The sequence below is a fragment of the Lynx canadensis genome, chromosome D2, assembly GCF_007474595.2.
Source record: "Lynx canadensis isolate LIC74 chromosome D2, mLynCan4.pri.v2, whole genome shotgun sequence".
NCBI lineage: Eukaryota > Metazoa > Chordata > Mammalia > Carnivora > Felidae > Lynx > Lynx canadensis.
In genome coordinates this window covers 80732787-80756876 of record NC_044313.2, presented here as the reverse complement: position 1 = coordinate 80756876, position 24090 = coordinate 80732787, and the positions used below count along the sequence as shown (strand labels likewise).

General features: G+C 43.3%; 1 non-coding gene across 1 annotated transcript; it reads left to right on the top strand.

The window, feature by feature from the left end:
- Nucleotides 1-1999: 1999 nt before the first annotated feature.
- On the top strand, nt 2000-2084 carry TRNAW-CCA. The gene has a single exon. It is a non-coding gene; the product is annotated as a tRNA-Trp (tRNA).
- Nucleotides 2085-24090: the final 22006 nt, after the last annotated feature.

Sequence of the window (24090 nt, the reverse complement as noted above, 5' to 3'; positions counted from 1 at the left end):
CACCCCTGCAACAACACTGAGCTTTAGTACAGATTATTAGGGTCCGAGGATCCAGAGCAAAGAGAACAGGCACGTGCAGATGGTGGGAGTGAGGTCTCCTGAACGGCAGCAGGAGAAAGGTTGGGGAAAATGAAAACAGGGCCAGAGGTCCCAGCCTCTGGAATGGTTGGCATGGGTAGGGTGGGGGTGGGGACTGAATTCCAACACCTCATATCCAAACACTCCTCTTGGTTACAAAACGACAGTAGTTGCAGAAAACTGCTTACAATGCATCTCCCATCCAGGGATGCAACTAGCGAATGATGTTGTATTATGTGTATGTATGTATATGTAAATGTATGTGTATGTAAAGATGTGTATTTATGTCTCAACTCTTATCACTTCCCAAGCTGTGTGCTCTCGGGCAAGTCCCGAAACCTCATGGGACGTGCTTCACCCATTTGCAGAATGGTAGCACCTTTCTACCTTCGAGGATTCTGTAGAATTCTGCCTTCCCGGTGACTCACATTTTGAAATTATCAGTCCGTTCTTACAAACGACATGCATCCATCAACTTCAGCAGAGTTTAAGATTTTTGACAAGAAAGAGTTAAAGCAGAGTCTAGATGGTCCTTTAAAGATTACAGTGTGCTTTGTGATTAACAGAAGCTTGGAGCGTTTTCTGTTAATTCTACATCATACTAGACGTGGCTTCGACGTTAGTGCCTAAACCACGTACTGGTGACCACGAGTGTGGTCACACTTTAGGCAACATAAAGGCGTGAAGTCCTGAAACACCTCCACATCTGCATCGACCATACAGAACGGAAAAACGGCAAATGAAACGCTGCCTCAGTTAAACCTCAAAATTAGCTTCTGTTTATGGTATTTACTTAATACAATATGTTTGCCCTCCAGGAAAAATACATAAATGCTTTTGACCACGTGGTCCTGTGGCTATACATGGAGCTCTTTCTCATGTTGCATATAACGGGGAGACCATGGCCATTGGTGATATTTCTGTGATATCTCCTCTACAAGGTTTGAAAAACATAACTTTTCCTAGCAATTGTGAAAAATAAAACTAGAGATGATGCTACTTAAGTACTGCAGAAGTCAAATTCTGAGATATATTCAGAACATTGAAATACGGAATATTACTCCTGGAATATGGACATAGGGAAGGCTATGGGACTTTAGGCAGATAATTATATCTCCCTGAGCCTCAGTTTTCCCAACTACGTATGGATATTAAGGTCTCTTGCGCCTGGACTTATAAGGCTCAAATGAAGCCAGATGAAAGCCAGATGCTTATCACTTAAATATGACCCTATATAAATAAGTAGAAATGAAAGGGTAATGCTCCCCCCCACCCCCACCTGGATTCTTGAAAGGGAAGTCCCCCAGCAGGTGGCAGAGCAGACAGGTTCCGTGATGGCGGTGTGGTGGTAATATTTACACTACATTCAGCCTAGTCATCAGTTGTGGTGAGAATTCAAAGACAGCCCTCAAGATTCCTACGCTTGGTGAATCTGCACCCTATCCCAGTTATTCAAACACAACGACTCAAGGTATTGCTCTGAAAGGATTTTACAGCTGTGGTTAAGGTCCTGTGTCAGTTGATTTTAAGATAAGATCATCTGGTGATGTTAAGATAAAATCAATCAGGTGAGCCTTTAAAAGGGATTGGGGGGCGCCTGGGTAGCAGTCGGTTAAGCGTCCGACTTCAGCCAGGTCACGATCTCGCGGTCCGTGAGTTCGAGCCCCACGTCAGGCTCTGGGCTGATGGCTCAGAGCCTGGAGCCTGTTTCCGATTCTGTGTCTCCCTCTCTCTCTGCCCCTCCCCCGTTCATGCTCTGTCTCTCTCTGTCCCAAAAATAAATAAACGTTGAAAAAAAAATAAAAAAAATAAAAGGGATTGGGCTCCTCCCGGAGACAGGGTTTCCAAGCCTGAGAAGGTTTTGATGCAAGAGGGAGTCTGCATTGCTAACTTTGAAGACAGAAGGACCATTAGGAGGGGCGCCTGGGTGGCTCAGTCGGTTAGGCATCTGACTCCAGTTCAGGTCGTGATCTCACGGTTCATGGGTTCAAGCCCCATGTCAGGCTCTCTGCTGACAGCTCAGAGCCTGGATCCTGCTTCGGATTCTGGGTCTCCCTCTCTCTCTGCCCCTCCCCACTCACGCTCTATCTCTCAAAAAAATAAATAATATAATATAATATATTATATTTTTTAAAAAGGACTATAAGGAATGCAGGTGGAAATCTAGGTGCTGAGAGTGAGCGTGACCACGGACACACAACCAGCAAGGAAATGGGGACCTCAGTCTTACCGTGGCAGAAAACAGTCCTGTCCCAGCCATGACAGCTTGGAAGATGACCCTGAGGCCCAGAGGAGAGTGTAGGCTAGTTGGCATGTTGGCCTCAGCCTTACGAGACCTTGAGCAGGGAATCCAGCCAAGCCGCGCCCAGACTTCTCACCTCCAGAACAGTAAGATAAGAGGTGAGTGTTGCTTTAAGTCTCTGAGATTGTGGTGCTTCCTGAGACAACAAGATAAAACTAATGAATTCGGCTATCATTAAAAACATCCACTAAAAAGGCCAGAAATATTTTACCACTCTTAAAAGCCTGACTTTACAAGAGTCATTTTTAGTGAAACCACTTTAGTACATTTCAGATAGATACTCGGGGACAGAGAAAGTTGTCAGAACTTACAAACCGCTTGAAACACACGGATGACAGTGTGAATAGCGTTGTGAGTAGGACAGACTCTGAGCCTTAGCTGTCTCCTCTGTGAAACGCTAATAACTATGTCATAGTATTTTGTGTTCTTGACCGTTTGTTTTGGCTCTGGGAATACATTTAAATAATCTTGGATTCTTATTAATTGGCTATTTCCATAGCCATCCGTGGAAATTAAGGGCCCCTGCATCATACCGCCTTCCAGGTTCATGTAGTAATCAAATATTTGAGAAGAGGGGACAGGAAAGAGTACAAATCCCTTGAGTTTAGCTTTTTATTTGATTTAGTTTGATTATTTGGTTTTTTAAAATGACAGAGACTGACCGATCTACTTCCAACTTTTTTTTTAAGTTTTTAATTTATTTTTTTTCAGAGAGACAGAGCGAACAAGCAGGGAAGGGGCAGAGAGAGACAGAGAATCCCAAGCAACCTCTGCACTGTCTGCAAGGAGCCCGATGTGGGGCTCAAACTCACATGAGATACCATGAGATCATGACCTGAGCCGAAACCAGGAGTCAGACCCTTAACCAACGGAGCCACCCAGGGGCCCCTACTTCAAGCATTTTTTAAATAAAGTGTTCCGAAAGTCAGAAAATAGATATACACGATATAGAATTCAGAAAACAAAAGGATGTTGGGGTGCCCCAGCCACCCTGACCCCCTGTATGGTGACACCCATTCGTGATTGCCATTCTCTCGTGTATGCCTCACTATTGTATTCGCATGTAAGTAAGCATAGCTATACATAAATACCTATTTTTACACACATTTGACACAAAAGTTTTAATATCTGCTCTGTGTGTTAGCTTATTGCCTAGCTTAGTGCTATAATTTCCCGGCTTTGAGAACACTAGGAACATTGTCCCATTGTGTGACAAAATCCTGGGTGACAGGAGTTCCTCCAGTAACTTCAGGGAGTGTGCCCTGCCTTCGTGCAGACATTATTTATACTTCTTCTTAACCTTAAAGGTATTGGGCATCTTTATTTATTAAATTCTTAGTGAAAACTTCACACTGGTCTGATGCTTTCAGAGAACAAGGCAGGCATTCTTACCTACATACATCTTTAAAGGATGTGATAAAATTACCACCTGCTCTTTGCTGATGGAGACACGCATCTGGGCTCATCCCAGGTTGTTTTGAATTAATGATTCTCATGTACAAAAAAGCTAAGAAGCCATCACTAGGGATAAGGAGCACTGTATTTTGACAGCCTCTGAGCCTTTATAAATAACACGTTTTGTGTGGTTTTTTTTTTTTTTTTTTTGGTCTCCAATCAAAACTGCATAGTTAGCTGAAGAGAATTCGTTTACTAGTTCTGGTCCCATGAGGACACATTTATTTGGAAATTATTTTCTCAACCTATGTGGTCATTTATTATAAAAATATAATTTGTTTTTATACCTGGGGGGGGGAAATAGTTGCATGGAACCTACTGTATTCCGGGACATATTCAAACTCTCATATTTACAGCTGACACTCCCCAGGGCCGTGTTCGTTAGATCTTCCCCACCCGTGCTGCAGAGGGCTCCAATTTAGAAGGCCTAGCGAAAGCGGGAGAGTGCAAGAAACAGCTCCAAAGTCTCCCAGATTATCTGAAGTAATGGCGATGAAACAACTTTGCTTTGAAAGATGCTTTGGCTGAGCAGATGTCTGCCCCTCCCCGCAGGGTGGCTTTTCAGCACCCATCGTCCGCAGGGAGCAGAGAGGTGGCAGGAAGACAGAGGATATTGAACTAAGAAGACACGATACCCACAGCCCTTCATTCAAGACTTCATCCGCTAAAGGGAGATCACTTTACAGAGTGCAGGCGGGCAGACATTACTCAGACTGTGGCTAAAATCATCAGCAAGAAACCTTGCCAGGAATGCCTCAGTGTAACATGAGGTGGTGCTGGAGGGTGCGTGTGGTGTGTGTGTGTGTGTGTATTTCAGTCACGGTCCTTTTCTTCTAAATCATCTTCTCTAGCTGGGGTCGGTCGGTAAACGCAAGCGCTTCCTTAAAAACTGCCTCCACTCAGGACATTTGGGTAGTTCCACGTTAAGAGCAGGCATGGGGTGATTTTAAGAACAGACGGGAAATGCCGCAAGTTGTTGGGGATCAGCCTCCAGTGTGTTGTCATCAATAAGGAGTGTCCACTCCCTCCCCTCCACAGCCAAACCGATTTACCCTTGGCACAAATATCAAGTTAGCATTCTAGGAAAGGCACAGGAGAAAGGCCATTGACGTCAGGAATCATTTTATTTAAATTTTTTTTTTCAACGTTTATTTATTTTTGGGACAGAGAGAGACAGAGCATGAACGGGGTAGGGCAGAGAGAGAGGGAGACACAGAATCCGAAGCAGGCTCCAGGCTCCGAGCCATCAGCCCAGAGCCCGACCGGGGCTCGAACTCACGGACCGCGAGATCGTGACCTGGTTGAAGTCGGACGCTTAACCGACTGCGCCACCCAGGCGGCCCAGGAATCATTTTATTAAGAGACGAACCATGACTCCTGCATTGTTCCTTTGAAAGGGAAACAAAGAAACCAAAAAAGCAATGCCTGCATTTACCTGAACGGATGTACTTGGCTTGGCTCACTTTTCTGCAGGTCCCAGGCATGCCGCTGGATGACTGGGGACACACAGAGACAAGTAGGACACAGTGTCCACCCTCCAGAAACGGACGAACGTGTAGGAGCAGCCGAGGGATGGACACACATACGTAAATGACTATCGCAAAGCTGTAGTGAAAAATGAGGTTATCCCCGTGCAAAGGAAGGGGCGGGGGAAACACTGGATCCTTGAGTGTGTGTGAATGTGAGTGTGAGAGAGAGACAGACAGAGACGTAGTGCCCACCAGACAGCAAGAATCACCACATCACCGATTGATACGTGCCCACTTTGTTGAAACCGAAGGATTAACTTGGTAAACAAATGAACGAGGTAGTTGAATTTCCGGTGTGGGAGACAGAAGGCCACACGCTTCCTGGAAAGTCTACGTGGAGAGAGGAGGGCCGTGTGGAGGCCCCTCCAAGGACTGTGAATTTTATCCTAGGAGGCACTGAGGATTTAATAAAATGCCATAACCAGGGAAATTGTACGGTAAGTGACATATGGAAAGTTCCAAAGTGATATTTGAAAACAACCAACTATATCTGTAGCACCCATAAAGTGATACTATAGTGTCCCCGCGGGATTTTATGTTCGTTCAATTCTGCAAAGACTGCTTTTTCCTTGTGAGTGTGCAAATCCATTCACCAGGAAAATTGGGTTAAGATAATCAGATTACAGAAATACCGTTCCCGGACAGAGCGACCCTTGTGGTTCTGAACATGTGTGTTTGTTTAACAGCTCACACCATACATTCGAGCTATCGTTCTATTTGTGGGAGAACTGAGTCCATTTATCTCTTAGAAAAATTAAATCATGTTCCCAATAAAGACAAAATTAATAAGTAGCAAAATTAATTAATATACAGGGTAGTAGGAAATGCTTATTAGCTTGTAGCATGAGAGAGGGCAGTTTTTCAGTTGCTACTACTCAGGGGGGCTGTGTGTGTAGGAAAGTAGGGAAAAGGGGGGGGCTATCACCATGAGCAAGAAGAAAACATTTTATCGATGCGTCATCTTTAACAGTAAAAATTGATGATGCTATACTCAGAAAATGAAGAGTAGTGTGTTTGGGGCGCCTGGGCGGCTCGGTGCATTGAGTGTCCTACTTTGGCTCAGGTTATGATCTCATAGTTCACGGGTTCGAGCCCCACGTCAGGCTCTTGGCTGTCAGCACAGAGCCCACTTTGGATCCTGTCTCCCTCTCTCTTTCTGCCCCTCCCCCATTTGTGCACGTGTGTGTGTGTGTGTGTGTGCGCTCTCTCTCTCTCTCTCTCAAAAGTAAAAAAAAGAGTAGTGTGATTAATCAAAATTCCCTGAATACTATGCTATATCTCGCCAGATAGACTTATCTGTACATTCAATGCAATTCCAACAATTTTCAGGGTAAAAGTTGATGAGTTGATCTTAAAATTCATATGAAACAAATATTTCAAGATTTAAAATAACCAAAACACAACAAAAACTATGGTCCTGGACTGTCAACCCTCAAGTGTACTGTAAGGCTATAATAATTAAACCAATGTGATCATTTCCTTTTTAAAAATGGGCCAAGGAAAACACATAGTTTAGAAGCCAATCCTTATCTATGTGGAAATGTAATTTATTATAAAAGTAGCATTTCAAATTATTGGAGAACTAATGTTCACAAATCAGAAGAAAATTTATGTAATACAGATTTTAAATATATTGTATATGTTTATTCAAATAACATATGTATATGATGTTTTCCCCACTTTTCAATATGCTGAAATATACATAACATAAAGTTTACTGTGTAACCATTTCTCAACGTATAGCTTGGTGACATTAAGTCCACTCACGTTGTTGTGCGAAAATCCCACCATCCCTCTCTACTACTTTTCCATAACTGAAACTCTGTCCCCATTATACAGTAGCTGACTTCTCCCCTCCCCCAGCCCCTGGGAACCCCCATCCTCATTTCTGTATGTATGCCTTTGACTTCTCTGGGTACGTCGTTTAAGAACAATTCTACAGTATTTGTCCTGTGACTGGCTTATTTCACTTTGCGTAGTGTCCTCAAGGTTCCATGCCGTAGCATGTATCACAACTTTCTTCCTTAAGGCTGAATCATATTCCATTGTGTGTATATAATCACATTTTGTTTATGCATGCATCTGTTTGGATACTCAGGTGGCTTCTCTCTTTTGGCTCTTGTAAGACCACTGTGCTTATTGGTGCACAAATATGTATTTGAGTCTCTGCTTTCAATTCTTTGGGGGTACAGAACCAGCAGGGAACTTGCTGGGTGATATAGTCATCCTCTGTTTCATCACAGAGAATGTTTTGTAAACATATAAAACAGAGCTGGGATCCATAACATGCAAGGACTCCCTAAAGGTCAATAGAAATACCAAAATTCCAACACAAAATGACAAAAACAAAGACATTCATCTTTGCTAATAAAATTCACTTTTGCCTATCAAATTGGCCAAACTTAAGAGATTGGTAATACTCCTTCATGTCAATGTTGTCCTAAGTGGGCTCTCCTAAGTACAAGTAGGTGCGTAAGTTGTTCATCTTTTGTAGCAAGCAATTTAACGGTAGCCACCAAAATCGTAAGAATACATTTGCTTTTACTCAGCAGTCCTACCTGTAAAAATTGAGCTTATAACATGATTCATGTTTATATACAAAGATGCTGGTGGGAGGAACGGGTAGTGAGAAGAGCGCCTGGGTGGCTCAGTCAGTTGAGCATCCGACTTTGCTTTCGGCTCAGGTCATGATCTGGAGGTTCGTGGGTTCCAGCCCCGAGTCTGACAGTGCAGAGCCTGCTTGGGATTCTCTCTCTGTCCCTCTCTCTCTGCCCCTCCCACACTCATGCTCACTCTCTCTGTCTCAAAGTAAATAAACTTTAAAAAAAATTAACATTTTTTATTTTGCTGTTTGTGAAAGAGAAAAAATTTAACCTAAAGAATTAAGTAATTGGTGATACAGTCACATTATGAAATGCTACGTAGCTATCAAGAAAGAAAGAAGTAGATATGTAGGAAGATCTCCAAAACGTGGTAGAAGTGAAAAAAAAAGAAAACAAGCAAAAAATGTGATTTCATTTATGTGACCATTTTAATGTTATATTAAAACACATGCATATCTTTCTTTTAATGTTTGTTTATTTTTGAGAGAGAGAGAGAAGAGAGCACAAGCAGGGGGGGCAGAGACGGAGACACAGAATCAGAAGCAGGCTCTAGGCTCTGAGCTGTCAGCACAGAGCCCGATACAGGGCTCAACCTGAGACATGCTCCTGAGGGCACGAACCAGGAGACCATGACCTGAGAGGAATGCTCAACAGACTGAGCCACCCAGCCCCCCTTATATCAGTTGTTACCAGCTGTTACCTTGGGGGGGGGGGAGGGGACCACGGGACCACGGGAGGGAGGAGGGAAGGAGAACTGTCGTGTTTTACCAGGTATACGTTGTTGGAACTCTTCAGGATGAGAGTGTGCCCATGTGTGCGGTGCATTCACAAGGTGATTAAGGACTGCTCAAATTGTACCATCTGATGAATTGGGACAGGTACACGCTCCCATAAAACTGTCGCCTCAATTAAGGTAACAGATCATAGCTAATTCTTTCCAAATTATGGCACTTCCATTTTGAAATATGCAAATATGAAGAAAATGACCGAGCCTGACTGATAGACACTATCCAGAAAGGGCTGGAGAGCCCTCCTTCCCTTGGCCTTCCCCTTACCTCAGACTACTCACCCACGGCATGAGCAGGAATGAGCAGGCAACCCTGTCACTGATGCAACCATCCATCCTAAGATATGCCCTTCAGGCTTTAGCTTCAGAGCTGCGGGTCTGCACTATCTCCCTGGGCTTCTTGTGTACGGCTGCCCTCGAGAGGATAAAATAAATGGATGGGAAGCATAGTATCTTACAGTGTAATGGATTTCAGAAATAACCTAATTTAATCCCATGCATGGCGCGCGCACACACGCGCCCCTTCTAAAATATCCCCGAGAGACAGCCATCTACACCAAAGGCTATATATGCACATAAATTGTTTAAGACATTAGAACGAGTGCAACACACATAGTCCATAAATCAGCCCTTTATCAACATCAGCACCACTGACATTTGGGGCTAGATAATTCTTTGCTGTGGGGGCTGCCCTGTGCTTTGTAGGATGGTTTGCGACATCTCCAGCCTCTACGCGCTAGATGCCAGTAGCACCCCTCACCCCGGCTTGTAACAACCAAAAATGCCTCCAGATTTGACAGTGGCACCAGCCGCGATCCACTGTGTAAGTGGCTGCTAAAGTTAATCATCAAAGTGAATTCTCACGTGAAACATTTCAAAGCTTTATCCATGTTTTTTATGTTATGTTTTTTATGCATCCGATTTCAGTAAGTCCATGGGGAGAGTAAACCAGTAGTTCATGTCATATTGCCACACTAATTTAAGGGGCTTCATCGTGAAACAGAGTTAGGTATAAAGCCCAAAGAAGTATAAAACCCCGAAAAAAGAAGCCAGCGCAATGCTCCTTCCCTTCTCTGCACTCTTGTCTCACACAGTCTTCAGGAACTCAACTGGAGACCACCAGTCCTCATACCGGGCCTTATTCTTTCTTTGATGTCAAGTGAATTCTAAGAGAGCAGAGAAACCACAGAATTAATGAGTCATCCGCACTGCGCTTAAATCTAAAAGTTATCATTCAATGACTGGACGGGACAGTTAATATTTTCTCAGACACCATTCAGGAAAAGAGAGAAGAATGTTATCAAGTGAGACATAAACCTGCTTCTCATTTCCTTGAGCTATCTTTTTGAAGATTCTTTTTTTTCCACAGGATTTCCAGTACTATTCTTTTCTCATCGTGTGATACGTGTGAGTGACGTGGAAGTGATATACATTCAATACGTAGAACTTAACCTTCCTCCCTCAGATGAAGCCTTTTACTCTAAATCAAAACAAATGATAAATGACATACACGGAGATTTGGTAGAGACACCTTTTTGTCATCAGTGAAGAGATACGAGGTGCAGGCTATCCAATAATTTTGTGTTTGGGTAATTCAGCCTCAGAGTTAATGACATAACTCAATGGATAGTGCTGGAAAAGTTTTGATTATTTAGTAGTAAGAACAATTATAAGACCTCTCTGCAAACTGGAGTTTAGATTGCATTTGAAATTAGTTCCAGTCAAAGCAAAATAGAGAATCAATTAGAGAGATGCCCTCAATGGGAAATTTAATATGTTAGCACGTTCTTAGTTTTATAGCTATACGTGGTCTAACGTTCCAAATAAGAAAGTAATGATTGAACATGAGAGGCTATTAATATTTAATATTAACACAAGGTTCATATACACGTGGGATACTGTAGGGGGCTCCAGACTCAGTCTCTTAGATATACTTTAAACTAATATATCCTATGGCTCACCAAATGGTATTCCCAAATAACAATGTTATTCCCAAATGTTATTCCCAATGTGGTGACATTGGGCAAGTTCTACAATCTCTCCAAGTTTCAATTTCCTCACATGTAAAATAGGGGTACTAGTAATACCTTTATCATTTGGTGATTATGAAAACATGTTTAAGTTTATTTGTTTATTTTGAGAGAGAGAGAGAGCACGAATGGGGTAGGGGCAGAGAGAGAAGGAGAGAGGATTCCAAGCAAGTTCTGCACTGACAGTGCAGAGCCTGATGTGGGGCTCAATCTCAAAAACCATGAGATCATGACCTGAGCTGAAATCAAGAGTCAGGCACCCCTGAAATGAAGTATTTATTAGTGATAGCATTAAGAACCATAGTTCAGCATAGTATTTAATTTAAATAATATTAAATGTCTCCACCTAATTTCTAAGTAGAACCATTACATTATGGTAAACCTTTCCAAAAAGTTACGTGAATATAAGCGTATCGTTTTATTACCATATGCTATCATTTTGAAATTGTGTCTCTGTGGTACCTTATTTGCAAAACTCTCCACAATAACTGCCTTCCCATATCTATGCCTTTGGAAAACTCACTTTCCCAATGACTGTGAGCTTAACCATTCTATTTGCTTGGGCCACTTTGGCCAAATGCAACACAAGCTGAGACTTGAAAAGTACCCATACACTGAGACTTGCCTTCTTGTTGCCCTTGGGAACACCGTGACCACTACCACGAGAATGAGCCTAGCCTAACCCACTGGATGATAAATGGGACATGACCCAGTGGCCTCCACTATCCCTACCGACAGCCAGCCCACTGCCAGACGTGTGAGATCAGCAGCCCCTGGTTGATGACAAACGTGAGTGAGCCCAGCCAGAATAACCAGGAAGACACTCATCCCAACCGAGCTGAGCCTAAACTGTTGACACATAGAATTGTGAACAAATAAAAGGACTGTTGGTTCCAAGTCATCAATTTTGGAGTAGTTTGTTACACAGCAAAAGCTAACTGATACAGTCCCCATAGGCAACATTAAGTAAGAAATAAAAAATCATAATTCAGAATGTAGCTAATACTCTACATTTACAGTCCTCAGGAAAAATACTGACTTGCTAATAAAATACTGACAACAGCATCAATTCAACCAATAAGCCGAAACCCATCCCATTTGGTTTCGTACTCAGTTATAAACATTGGGCGTTGGTATAATGCAGAAGGGTAGGATCCTCGTCTCCACAGAACAATAACAGCAGAAAAGATTGACATTCCGTGTGCTCACTGCAATCAAATGAGCGATGGCAAATTTCAGTGTTGTGTTTTGGGATCCCGAGACCGTCTGTAGCTTTGATGGGGCGGGAAGAACACGGATGCCCTACGCTCACAAGCCTTGCCCTTACATCGTCTAGATGTACACTTGGGAACATGTGTGCCCATACAAGGTATTCGTTATTCACTCTGCGTTGCCTGTCTCTCTTCAGAGCTCGCAGTTGAGACGTGATTTTTTCGCTTCCTGGCACCGTCTTAAACAATTCTGGTTCAGGTTACGAAGCTGCCGAAGAAACACACGGTATCATTTGCCTCACGGAAAGGAGACTTTGTTTTAAAGGGTACAGCCAAGGATCATCTGGAGTCAGCATCCCGGCTCTCCCTTCTCTCACCCCACCAATCTATCTCTACCAGAACGGCCGGGCAGGCCACTGCAGAAAGCAATGGTAGCTGTCACACAAAGTAACAGCCGGGAAGAAGGTTCACGCCAAAGCCCACTGGTTTCCGTAGGTTCGCTCAGGCCACACTGCCTGAGGGCTGTTTGCACACTTGACAGACGGCCAGGGCCAAGACAAGAAAGCCAGTGAGAGAGAAAATGGAAGAAATGCAAAACAAAAGGTGAACCGCATGCTCCTTCCCTATCTTTGGGGACCTTGGCTTGCAGTGTCTATTCTAACCACCCAGGATTCTTTTCGTTCTATCGCTATTGCTCTTTCCATTATCATGATCACTATCTATGTCCAGTCCCCTAGAATAGAAGCATCTTGAATGAAGGTACCTAGTATGAAACTTTCCCCATGTTTCCCATAGTTTGAAATAATCCCCTTGGTGATAGCTTTTATGGTAATTACCGAGTCTTTGCTATGTGCCAGATAGCATGGCACTTGACACAAATTAGCTCATTATCACAGATCAGTGGAACAGGATAGAGAGCCCAGAAATAAACCCGTGCTTACATGGTCAATTAACCTACAACAAAGGGGGCAAGAATAGCCAATGGGGAAAAGACTATCTCTTCAACAAATGGTGCTGGGAGAACTGGACAGCAACATGCAAAAGAATGAAACTGGGTCACTTTCTTACACTGTACACAAAAGTCAACTCAAAATGGATGAAAGACCTAAACATGAGACCAGAAATCATAGAGCTCCTAGAAGAAATATAGACGATAATCTCTTCGACATTGGCCACAGACACAGTTTTTCTAGATAGGTCTCCTCAGGCAAGGGAAAGAACAGCAAAATTTAAACTATTGGGACTACACCAAAACACAAAGCTTTTGCACACTGAAGGAAACCATCACCAAAACAAAAAAGGCAACCTATTGAACGGGAGAAAAAATTCACAAATGATCTATCTGATAAGTATTAATATACAAAATATTAAAAAGGCATACAACTCAACACTAAAATAAAACCCAATTAAAAAAGTGGGCAGAGAACCTAAACAGACATTTTTTCCAAAGAAAATGTGCAGATGACAAATAGAGATACGAAAAGATACTCAGTCAACATCACTCATCATCAGGGAAATACATATCAAAACCACCATGAGATAGCATCCCCCACCTGTCAGAATGGCTGGAATCAAAAAAGAAACAACAGGTGTTGGCGAGGGTGTGGAGAAAATGGAACCTTTGTGCACTTTTGGTGGGAATGCAAACTGGTGCAGCCACTGTGGAAAACAGTGAGGAAGTTCATCAAAAAATTAAAAATAGAAATACCATATGATGCAGTAATTTCACCACTGGATATTTACCCAAAGAAAATGAAAACACAAATTCAAAAAGACATACGCACCCCCATGTTTATTGCGGCATTATTTACAACAGTCAAGATATGGAAGTGACCCAACAGTCCATCTATAGACAGATGGATAAAGAAGATGTGGAAAATACTCACAATGGAATATTATTCAGTCATAAAAGAGAATGAGACCTTACCATTTGCATCAACATGGATGGCCCTGGAGGGTATTATGTTAAGTGAAATAAGTCAGAGAAAAGACAAATCCCATATGAGTTCACTTCCAAGTGGAATCTAAAAAACAAATGACAAACTAACAAAAAGCAAAACCAGACCTATAAACACAGAGAACAACATGATGGTTGCCAGAGGGAAGTGAGTGGGGGGTGGAAGAAATGCGTGAAGAGGAGAGGGCGATACAGGCTTCCAGTCATGGAAGGAACAAGTCACGGGAATGAAAGGCACAGCACAGGGATATAGTCAATGGTAGTGTAACAGTGCCGGTGATGACAGATGGCAGCTGCACTCGGGTGAGCATAGCATAGAATTGTCCAATCACTAGGTCGTTCACCTGAAACTAATGTGACATTATATCAGCTACACTTCAACAGATAAGAAAGAAAGAAAGAAGGAAAGAAAGAAAAGAAAGAGAAGAAAGAAAGAAAGAAGAAAGAAAAGAAGAAAAGAAAAGAAGGAGGAAAGAAAGAAAGGAAAGAAGAAAAGAAGAGAAAGAGAGAAAGAGAAGAATGAAAGAAAAGGAAAGAAAAAAGAAAAGAAAAGAAACCCCCTACTCCCGCCCTCCCCTCCCCTTCCCCCTCCCTCTCCCCCCCCTTCCCCTTTCTCCGTCCCTCTCCCTCCTCCTTACTTCTTCCCCTTCTCTTCCTCTCTTTCCCTCTCCCGCCCCTCCCTCTCCCCCCTGCCCTTCCCCTCCCTCCTCCTCTCCCCCTCCTTCCCGCCCTCTCCCCTCCACCCCTCCCTCCTCCTTCTCCCTGGCCTTCCTGCGTCTTCCTTCCTTCCTTCCGAAGGAAAGGGAGAGGAAGAAAGAAAAATTAACTCATTACTGTAGGCCTTGTAATAATTCTAAGGTAGGTAAAATTCCCATTTCACAAATGCGGGAACTTCTGTCAAAGAGGCAGGATACTTTGCCCAAGGTTACCCCCTAACTAGGTTACAGAGCCAATTTTGGGGTCCCGATCTTTGTGACTGCAACGGTGACGAGCTTATCCACTATGCCTCACCACCCCCAGCACCCAAACGCAGCCCTTCCTTGTGTGCACGATGTGTAGCCAGAGCCACGGGTTCAGATAACAAATCTCCAGGTCAACAATTTTAGGATGGCAATCCTGAGCAATTCCTCCACTTCCGTGGGCCTCGGTTTCTCGCCAGTACACAGTTTACATTCAGAGTCCTGGAGAGATACGGGTGACATACAGGATATAATCAGAGGGCTTCACAAATGGTTTATTCATGCAGGTGACACGTAAGCTGAGAAGAAAACCGCCAGGGATGGTGAAGGACAGGGTCCCAGCCTGTCCAAGGCAACACCACGAAGAAGGGGCCGCGAATGATCCCTCTCCCACCCTGCTTCCCAATGGCCAAACCCATACTAACCAGAAGGAAAGGGGGTCCTACCGGAGTGGTCATCACGGGCCACCGGCTGGGGGCAGACAACAGGTGCAGCAGGGGCAGAGGGCGAGTCTGCGGGAGCCAACGGAAGATACCAGGTCCCACATCGGGGTAACGGTATCACTTGCAGAGTTATCACGAAGATTAAACAAGCTAATGTACATAACACACTAGAAATAGTGCCTAGCACTCAAAAGCTATTAGCTATTATCATTTTTTAATATGTATGTATTTGGGGGTGAGGGCAAGGAGGGGAGGGGCAGAGAGAGGGGAACTGAGGATCTGAAGCGGGCTCTGCGCACGGGAGCCCGCTTCAGCAGTGAGCCCGATTTGGAGCTCGAACTCACGAACTGCGAGACAATGACCCGAGCCCAAGTCGAATGTTCCACTGACTGCACCACCCAGGTGCCCCTATTATTATTTTAACGCATTCATTTATTTATCCAATAACCGTCTATTGAGAACTTACTAGCTCGAGTGCCGGGGAAATGAACGGTGGGTGCCCCAGGGAACCCTGCCATCCAGCCATGCTCCAAGAGGTGAACACGGAGGGGCGCCTGGGGTGGCTCCGTCGGTTAAGCGTCCAACTTCAGCTCAGGTCAGGATCTCGCGGTTTGTGGGTTCGAGCCCACAGGAGTGGGTTCATGCCGCAGGAGTCTGCAGGAGACCAAGTGATCCGGTTCCACCGGTGAGGTCCTAGAGCACCAGCCTCAGGAATGTGGGGTTCATTCCAGAATTCCAGGAGCTTTTGAAAATCATCGGAGATTTCTAAGGGAGAAAATAATGCCACAGGAGCTGCGGACTTGAAACATACACAGCACCAGAGTAAAATCAGAAGCAAGCAAAGCATAGGGGCGCCTGGGTGGCTCAATTCTGTTGAGTATCCGACTTCGGCTCAGGTAATGATCTCACAGTCCGTGAGTTCAAGCCCCGCGTCGGGCTCTGTGCTGACAGCTCGGAGCCTGGGAGCCTGCTTCGGATTTCTGTGTCTCCCTCTCTCTCTGCCACTTCCTCCGCTCACTCTCTGTCTCTCAAAAGGAATAAACATTAACAAAAGCCAAGAAGTAAGCAAACCAAGGCAAATCCCTCGGAGTTTTACCATCACAGCCTGTTAATAGAAATAAATGTACACAACATTGTTTGAGGTGCCGAACACTGTCATTACTAACATCAAGGTCACAGTTATCATTCCCTGGGCTGTGGGCTCAGTGAGACGTAGCCATCACATATAGTCTTTTCTATTCCCATATGGACCAGATATCGTATTTCCATCTCACAGATGAAGGAACTACAAATCACGAGAGACGTAAGGTACAGCACGTCTTACCTGTACAGTAAGGTTTTGAACCTACATCATGTTTGTAACCACCGCAGAGCAAATAATTCTGCTGAAAACAATTTGGGCAAAATATCACTTTTACTGAAGGCCCATAAACCCCGAATTAAATTTTTTTTTTAATGTGCTAGTAGTTTTAAAAATAGTCCTCATTCCTCGATGCTGCTAAGAACAGCTCAGAAAGCAAATGACAACCAAAACAGGACTCAAATTAGCGAGATAAATAAGCAAATAAATAGCATTTGAGGGAGACTGGGGAGAATTATGACCCAAGAAGGAAGGTTCAGGGGCACCTGGATGGCTCAGTCGTTAAGCGTCTGACTCTTGGCTTTAGCTCAGGTCGTGATCTCCTGGTTCATGAGTTTGAGCCCCACGTCAGGCTCTGCGCTCACAGCACAGAGTCTGCTTGGGATTCTCTCTCTATCTCTCTCTCTTCCCCTCCTCTGCTGGTATCTTCTCGCTCTCTCTCTCAAGGTAAATACATAAATTTTAAAAATGCATTAAAAGAAGAAGAAGAAGAGAAGGTTCCCCTTAATGCAAGCGTTGACATGAGGACGCTTTCCATCTGGCCACAAAAGTTCAGGTATGCTCTCGTCTCCTAGAGGAGAGAGAACCTTCCCTGGGCTGCACTGAGTAGACATGCAAACAATTGACATAAATGAATAAACGAAGAAAGACCTCAGTGAATGAGCGATCCTTCTTAAACCTTTGGAAACAAAAAGCAAGAAAGAAAACTTGCGCAGTCTTTAACGTGAAGAAGCACCCATAAAATGTGTGTTGATGTGATTTGAGTCATAGCAGGGAAGGTAGCAGATTAGCCTGCGATCTCTCTGTGTCCCACCCTTTCTCCCCCTCCAGATGATCTCAGACAGACCTCCTGGGTCCTTGGGTTTCAGGCAGACTAGTTCCCCTAAGCACAAAATGTTTCCTTACCTGCCGACACCCTCACTCGCGGTGCTGAATGACCCAAGTCAAGCTGTGTAATGCTGACCGTGTCCTTAGAAAAAGTTCACGTCAAAGCTGTTTTATCCGCTAGGCACGACAGCGTCACGGAGGCTATGAATTTTTCAGGAGCTAACCATGTGTGAGAAAATGTGGTGGCTTTCCCTATCAAAGGAAAAGAAAGTAGAATGTGCCGTTGTACCACATGGTGTCAGTTTCATTTATTATTAAGTTTAACGGCTTTATATTGTTGCATTTACGGAGGTATCGCTAGATGGAAAAAGACAGAGAAAAAGAAGTAATACCCGTTAATAAACTACAAGGGACAATAACAGATGATCACCCTTTTGTGATCCCCAGTGTAATAATTCAGGCAAGGATCAATAACAAGTACTGGATGGAAAATACACTTTCACAAGGACAGCCCTGGGGCGCCCATCCTTACCAAGGGGTCAGGCTTAGGCTTGGACACAGGTTGGGTCTGCTTTGAGTCTGCTCCCAGTGTGATGCCAAAGTCAACGCACGACGGGGGAAAAGGTTCCACTTTGAAAAGAAGAGAGGCACACCAGATGTCACTCTGGAGCCTCACAGATCCTGGCTCAGAAAAGTCAGTTGCAGGGGCACCTGGGTGGCTCAGTCGGTTGGGCGTCCAACTTCAGCTCAGGTCGTGATCTCACAGTTCGTGGGTTCAAGCCCCGCGTCGGGCTCTGTGCTCACAGCTCGGAGCCTGGAGCCTGCTTCCGATTCTGGGTCTCCCTCTCTCTCTGCCCCTCCCCCACGCATGCTCTGTTTCTCAAAAATAAATAAGCATTAAAAAAATACCTTTACAAAACATCAGTTACAAGAGATATTTGAAAATGGATTGAATATTGAATGACTTTGGAGAATTTTATGTTACTTTTCTTACGTGTGATAAAAAGGGTTACGATTACCTAGGAAACTTCTGCTGAGGGATTTAGGGGGGATGCGTTAGGATACCTGGCAAGTTACTTTCAAACTTTTCAGCCAAAACAGGGGGACAATAGATATATAGTATGTATACATGTACATATATTTGTGTGTACAGATGGAGTACAAACATAGCAAAATATAGACTGCTAAATCCAGGTTCAGCACCTAAAGGTATAAATTCAAGTATTTTATCAGCATTTATGTGCGTTCGTTTTTCATAACAAAAAGTTGGAGTGGGGCGCCTGGGTGGCTCGGTCAGTTAAGTGTCCGGCTTTGGCTCAGGTCATGATCTCATCATGGTTCATGGGTTCAAGCCCCGCGTCAGGCTCTGTGCTGACAGCTCAGAGCCTGGAGCCTGCTTCAGGCTCTGGGTCTCCTCTCTCTCTGCCCTTCCCTACTCTCACTCTGTGTCTCTCTCTCAAAAAAATAAACATTAATTTTTTTTAAGTTGGAGGAAACTTCTGCATCTATGAAGCCTAACCAAAAAAAAAAAATTATGTTTCCAAAATGGTATTCCCTTGAAATCTGTAGATCTCATGATTACTTCAAAAGAATCTCACTGCATGCACAGAAATTTCTAAGTAACGTAAGCTAAACGAGTGGTCGGTGCTAAAACTTCAGAAAAAGCAGTCATAAAAAAATATTTTCAATAGTGTATGGCCAAAAACATTTCAAAAAGGATTTTTAATGTGGGATGTGAGTTTACGGTAATATGTTTTATAAAATGTGAGATTGAATTTATAGAAGCACGTGGGAGTTTATGAAAATGGACCCGGCTTCAACTGGATTTGAACACACAACGCTTCTTCCATCCACGCTCAACAGGAATATCTCCATCTCTCCATCACACACCATCTACCCTCTGGGTTTCCAAGGTATTAAAAAAGGGTCTCCTTCTTATCAAACAGTTTGCATGTGCAAGACTGTGAGACATTCTTCGCAAACATACCTCCCCTAAGCCTCCCAATGCCTCTGTGAATTAAGAACTAATGATAAGCCCATTTTACAGAGAAGGAAAACTGAGGGTCTAGATCCAGTTGAGTTGCCTAAGACCACATAGGTACTCCAGCTAAAGCTGGGATGGAAGTCTGCATCTCTCCAACCCTTTGGTAATGATGCATGGGGGCCGGCGGGCAGGCAAAACCAAAGTCACGTGAAGAGGTCACTAAACACCCGGAGACTCCTGGTTGGAATTTCAAAGCAGGGGCAGGAGAAGGTTCTGTGGTCAGTTGTTGAGAAAGGGGGACGTTTGGGAGCGGGGATCTTTTCATCATGTCACCTGCTTCTCACGGTGGGAGGCACCTCCTCTTGAAGGCAGAGAGCTGGCCCAGAGCAAATAGCACAGCGGAAAATGCCATCCACATGTAAACTCTTGCGAAGCATCCCATCATGTGTGTTGAGGAGAGGCTGTTCCCATAAAAATGACCAGCATTCTTTGATCACACAGACACAAGCCCACAGCACTGATCTTGTCATTTTCCTGTTTACATTATTGAGTGAGTTCCCAAAGCCTGCTGGCAAACAGAAACCAGTTGTGGAGCATTTCAGCGAACTGCCGGAGAGGTCGGGATCGGGGAGAACCAGCTGTAGCCAAGATCCCGCCAGAGCGGATGTTTCTGATGCCATCGAGTTGGCATGGTCACCCTGGATGCTGGCAGCTTGGCTTCTGGCTTACATCACCCCTGGTCACTCAGGTCGCATGCCACAGGACCCTTGATTCTTGGATTCTATGTGCTCACCTGCAAAATCATCACTGACTATTTGGGTTTTGCCCTCGGTTTTTCAACAATCCCACTGGGTCCCAGTGGGATATTTGAGTAAATTTAGGTCATGGCTCCTAGTTTTCTATCTGTTTCCTCTGCCAGGGAGCAGGGAGAATATTCAACTGTTCTCCTCAGCGTTCAACATTGTGTCTCTATATACATATGCATACAGGTATGCATGTGTAGGGCTATGTATGGGTGGATAGCAATGTGCATGCACATGTGTGTATACTGTATGTATGTATGTATGTATGCATGTGCATGCATATGTGTGAAGTGGGTATATGTATATGTGTGCATGTATATGTATGTGCAGATGCATGTGTGTATACATATGTTTGTGTACACGCATGTGTGTATGTGTATATGTATGTGTGTATCTGTGTGTATGTATAATTTTATGTGCATGTATATGTGTAAGTGGGTGCGTGTGTATGTGTATGTGTGTTATATGTGTTTGCATACATGTATATGTATGTGTGCATCTATGTTGTGTATATACATATATTTATGTGTGCGTGCATTGTGTCTGTGTAATATGTGTGTCTGTGTATATGTGTGTCTGTGTGTAGGTGTATATACATGTGGTATGTACTTATATGTGTGTATATGTATATTTGTGTATATGTGTATATGTGTATATGTGTATGTGTGTATGTATGTGTGTATATATGTGTTTATATGTGTATGTGTATAAATATATGTATATGTATTTGTATGTGTGTATTATATATGTGTATTGTGTGTATATGTGTATATTTGTGTATATGTGTGTGCATGTGTATTTGTCTATATGTGTGCATGTGTGTGCATGCGTGTGCACATATATGCATGTGCATGTATATCTGTGTATACGTGTGTATGTATGTGTATGCATGTATCTGTATGTGTGTATGTGTATAATTATGTGTATATGTGGGCATATGTGTGCATGTATGTGTGTATGTGTGTGCATGTGTGTTTGTGTGTATGTGTGTAGGTGAGTGTGTACATATGTGTTTATGTGTATATGTGTGTATAGTGTATATGTACATATGTATGTATATTATATAGTGTATGCATGTATATGTATGTGTGTATGTGCATGTGTGTATATGTGTGTAGTTTGTGTATATATGTGTATGTGTGTATGCATGTATATAATGTATTTGTGTATATATGTGGTATGTGTATATGTGTATGTGCTGCATGTGTATGTGTGTATGTATTGTGTTCGTATGTGTGTATATGTGTGTGCATATGTGTATTGTGTATGTGCGTATATGTATTGTGTGCCTATGTATGTAGGTGTGTGATATGTGTGTATGTGTTGCATATTTGTGTATGTGTGCATATGTGTGTATGTGTATATATACACATATACATAAATGTATCATGGAGTCAAGCAGGTGAAGTCCTCCTCTTGCTGAGTCTTTTTTTCTATTAAGTGTTTTTCAGTCCGTAGGTGAGAGTCCACCCACATTTGAAAGGACAAGCTGCTTAATCAGTCTACCTATTCAAATGTGAATTTTATCCCAAAAACACCCTCACCGAGAATCCGTTTGACCAAATGTCTGGGCACCCCATGACAAGTCCGTTAACACACAAAATTAACCATGATGGCGAGCCTAGAGTTTTTAGTTAGTTTTGGTCACCTGTCAAAATGTTCTGTTCATCCAAACACACACTTCATACATCCTAGCTCTTTCTACCAAAGAAGTTCTTAGAGTCTGGGGAGTGTGTGTGTGTGTGTGTGTTGTGTGTGTGTGTGTGTTTCTTTGTAGGGTGGTGGAGAAGGATGTCTTGCTCTTAGTCTCCCCACCCCTTCGTATGACACAGTCTGGCAACTGGACATCCAGCCTCCATGGCTGTACAGGGACACCACCTTGGTGGGCCACCAGGATTTCCCCACCTGCTCACCACACTGCCTTTGATTTCTCTGTCTTTTCTGTCTTTGAAGAGTTCTCTACATTTTGCCTTCAGATAGATATGTGTTGAAATCTTAACAACGGTTACCTTTATCTGGCATTTTCTACGTCGTAGAATGAACGCCGTCATAGTTAGGGATTTGCCAGACTTGCCAGCAATATCCCCTTATCTTTTAAAAACATTCCTTTATATTTAATGTAAATGATAGTCATTCTCTATTTTTATAACAATAAAAATGTTTACTCCTAAAATAATCTTATTTGGAAAAACGGCAAAGAAACATCAGAGAAGGTGTTACTCAGATACGACAAATATCAGGAGAACGAACAGGTAAGTGGAAAACATGAATCTAGCACACTGCCGGGCGTACAGTAAGCCCACGATAAACGTTTGATGGTTAAATGAGTATGTAGGAAAAAATATTGCTCTCATTAAAAGTTTCCTTCTACATCAGCGGTACGTGTATGAAGACCAATGCTGTCCACACTATGAAATTCTTAGCGGGGCGCCTGGGTGGCTCAGTCAGTTAATCTTCCAACTCTGGATTTCGGCTCAGGTCATGATCTCACAGTCATGAGCTCGAGCCCACTTTGGGCTCCATGCTGAGTGTGGAGCCTGTTTGGGATTCTCTCTCTCCCTCTGCCCCTCTCCCCTGCTTGCGCTCTCTCTCTCTCCCTCTCTCTCTCTCCCCCTCTTCCACTCTCTCTTCTGCCCCTCCCCTGCTAGCGTGCTCTCTCTCAAAATAAATAAATATTTTAGAAAAAAGAGATGCTTAGAAAATTTTCTTCATGAACATTAGACAGTGAAATCGGAGCGCATTTACGCTAAAAAACCTAACAATGCAATGTCTGTTATAAGCATGAATATTAGTTTCTATGTTTAATCTAAACGAAGTAATTTACATGAAATTAAAGACAGGCACAATAGATCTATGGTAAAAATCAGAACAGTGGTTGACCACGGGTTGTGACTGGAAGGGGGTGTGAGGGAGCCTTCAGGGGATGATGGAAATGTTTCTAGTCTTGGTTGGGGGTGTTTGGATAGACGGGCACATACATTTGTCCAAACACATCTAATGGTTCAGTAAGACCTGTGTATTTCACTATGTAAATTTTACTTCACTTACAAAAAAACAGAACAAGATGATAATTGAAAGAAAAGAGAGCAATGGGGGCCAACAGAATTTTCCATAGTGATAGAGAAGGTCTTTTTGCGCTGGTCAATAGGACAGCCACCACCCCTGGCCACACTTGATAGCTGAGCACATATGTGCCTGCAACAGAGGAACTAGCTTTTTCGTACCACTGATTTGTTTGAATTTAAGTTGAAATGGCCATATGTACCAGTGGCTACCGTACTAACAGCACGTTTCTGGTCTCATTCCCAGCTACATATTAAAATCACCTAGAAGCTTTAAAAATCTACCAAAGCCCAGCCCCCAGCCTACACCAGCTAAGTCAGGACTTAAGTTGCTGGGATCCAGGCACTGATATTTTTAATTATGGGAAGCTTACTTCTTTCTTTAATGTTATCTTTCAATAAAAAAATAAACGGATAAGAAAGACATTAGCATCGTCTCACAGGTAAAAGCCATAAAGTATCGGGTTGCTTATTCAGGACCCAGGTCCCAGTGGTAAATCTCCTGGCTAAATTCACATAAACTTTTAACGATTTCATTTGTTTCCTCTGATCAGTATCAGTGTCAATGGTTTTCCCCTCTCATGAGTCAGTTAATTCTTACCCATTCTAGGAGGTGAGCAGAATAGAACTCAGCATCGCTAGTCCTTTGAGCGAAGGTTCAGAGAGGTGAAATGATCTGCTGAAGATCACGTGGTTTTG